Raw genomic sequence first — 2,500 nt, 5'->3', positions numbered from 1 at the left:
CGTTCCGGGACGGCGCGCGGGGCGGGCGCCGCGCCGCGGCGGACCCCAAGCGGGGGCGTCGCGCGAGGCCACGCGAGGCGACGTGTCGTGCCCGAGCGGGCGGCCCAAACCACGGCTCTCCTCCCGGGCGCAGCTGCCACCCGGCGCCGGGTTACTGAGGGAAACCCCGGGCCCCGGGAGGAGGACGAGGTCGTGGCGGTGGGTGTCGGGCGCACCCCGCGGGTGGACGCTCCGCCGAGGGGCGCTGGAGCCGGCTGGCGGGTGCCGGGTTCCCCTCCGCGCCCCGCCTCGTCGCTGCCGCTGAGGCTGCCGCCGTCGCCGCGAGGCGGCGGTGGCCCGGCGGCGGGCGGCGGCGGGGGAGGCACCCCCGCGGGGATTTCAGGTCGTTTCCCTCACCCCAGGGCCAGGTACCTAGCGTCCGCGCTTCTCCTGCCTCCCCTCGGTGACCCACCCGTGTGGTCCCGTGTGCCAGCGTGCTCCTCCCGGGCGCTGCGCTGCGCGTGCCGCACCGGCCGTGCCCTGCCGGCCTTCCACGCTTCCTCCTCCCCTCCCTTCCCCCCCCCCCCCAACCGCTCCAGCCGCCCCACGCCGTGCCGTGGGGGCCGCGCTGCGAGTCGGCCGGGCCGGGGGTGGCGGGGGGCGGCGGGGGGGGGGGGGGCGCGCTGGGAGGAAGGAGGAGGGCCTCCGGCCACCGCGGCCGCCGGTAGCGGCCCCCCCGGGTAGGGATGGCCATGGGCCCCGGGCTCCGGGCCCGAGGGTTCTCGGTCGGAGAGCCGGGCGGGGGTTTAAAGACTCGGGCGGCCCGATGCGACCCGGGGGGCAGCCGGGCGTGCTGCCGGAGGGGCCGGGGGGTCGGCGCGCGCGGGCGCCGCACCCCCCCATGCCCGCCGGCGCGGCCCGTGCATGCCCCGCGGGCAGCCGGGACGGAGAGGGGTACCCTGCCCCCTCTCTCCGCGGTCTGGTCTCGGCGGAGAGACGCCGCGCGGTCGGCTTGCGCCGGCCTGCCTCGAACGCGCGACCCCGGCGCGAGCGCGTGCTCGCCGCCGGGACGGCGAGCCCCCACCGCGGGTGGTGCGGACGCCGAGCCCCAGCGCATCCCTTCTCCTCCCTGGCCGGTGCTCTCAGTCTCCCGCCGTGGCCGTCGGCGGCACCCTTCCTTCCCTCCCCCCCCCGCCCTGCCCCGGCACTCCGCCATCCGGCGCGCCTGCCTCGCTCTGCCCGACCCGGCTTCGCTGGGCGGCAGGCGGGCGGCGGGCGGGCGGGCGGGGGCGGCCCCTCCCGGTCTCCGCGTGGAGGCGGGGAGAGCGGGCGCCGTTCCCCGTCCGTCCCGCCTCGCCCGTCTGCCTGCCGCCAGGCGTCTGCCCGCGGAAGGGACGGGCGAGTGCGTGGCGTCGCTCGGGAGGCTGCGTGTGTGCAGGCGGGTGTTGGGTGCCGTCTCCGGGGCGGCGGAGCTGGAGGCCGGTGAGGCGAGCGAAGGAGCTCGGAAGCGTGCGGCTGGCGGGTCGCGGGCGCGCGGGCAGCGGGTGGCGCCGCTCCCAGCGGCGGCCGGGCTCCGACGCCGGGGCTCCGCGGGGACCCACACCCCGGTCCCTGAGGCAGGTGGCGCGGCTGGCGCGCCGCTCCCTGCTGGGCCAGGCCGAGCCGGGCGCCTGGGCCGGACTCGAAGCGAGAAAGGGGTTGTCCCAGGTCGGGAGCGAGGGCTCCCCGCCCCTCTCGTTCGGGTCTGTTCTCCCCCCCCCCCCCCTTTTTTTTTCCCTCTGTGCTTGTACGGTCAGTGAGGCGTGCCCTCTCTCTCCGCTGTCCCTTGCTCAGCAGCCGGCGTCGGCGTGAGGAGGGAGGCAGAGCGGATGGGGGCCCTCAGGGGGCTGCGAAAGCTGCCCGGTCCCCCCGCGCGCGCGGTGGGGACCGAAACCGAGACAACTCTTAGCGGTGGATCACTCGGCTCGTGCGTCGATGAAGAACGCAGCTAGCTGCGAGAATTAATGTGAATTGCAGGACACATTGATCATCGACACTTCGAACGCACTTGCGGCCCCGGGTTCCTCCCGGGGCTACGCCTGTCTGAGCGTCGCTTGACGGTCAATCGTCACCCCCATTGCCGCGTTGGCGCAGCGGTGTGCCGCCCCTCGGGGGGGGGCCGGGGGGGGCGGCGGCGGCGGCGAGTCGGTGGGGGGGCGGCGGCGGCGGTGAGTCGGCGGCGGCGGCGGAGCCGGGACCACCGGTGCGTGCACCGGTGGCCCCGGTCTTCCGGCTGGCCTGCCTGCCCGGCTCCGGCCGACCGTCCGCCTCCACCGTCCGCGGCCGGCGTGCCTTGCCCTGCCCTCCCTCCCCTCCGAGCCCGGTGGCCACCGCTGCCCTGCGCGGTGTGTGCGGTGTGGCGCGGCTGGGGCGCCTCGCAGGCCCGCGCCGCCGGGGAGAGGGGGTGCCTCTCCTCCCCGTGTGGGCCCGGGCCTTCGTCCCCCTAAGTGCAGACTCGGGAAACCCCCGCTCCCGGAGCGCC

At 77.9% G+C, this 2,500-nt stretch overlaps 1 non-coding gene across 1 annotated transcript; it reads left to right on the top strand.

Moving 5' to 3' along the window:
* Nucleotides 1–1,918: 1,918 nt before the first annotated feature.
* LOC138065542 (5.8S ribosomal RNA) lies at nucleotides 1,919–2,071 on the top strand. The gene has a single exon (XR_011138571.1). It is a non-coding gene; the product is annotated as a 5.8S ribosomal RNA (ribosomal RNA).
* The last annotated feature ends 429 nt before the right edge of the window (nucleotides 2,072–2,500 follow it).

This window comes from Struthio camelus, unplaced genomic scaffold (genome assembly GCF_040807025.1).
Source record: "Struthio camelus isolate bStrCam1 unplaced genomic scaffold, bStrCam1.hap1 HAP1_SCAFFOLD_112, whole genome shotgun sequence".
Classification (NCBI taxonomy): Eukaryota; Metazoa; Chordata; class Aves; order Struthioniformes; family Struthionidae; genus Struthio; species Struthio camelus.
The sequence above is the reverse complement of the archived record's forward strand: the minus strand, read 5'-3'. Positions and strand labels throughout refer to the sequence as shown.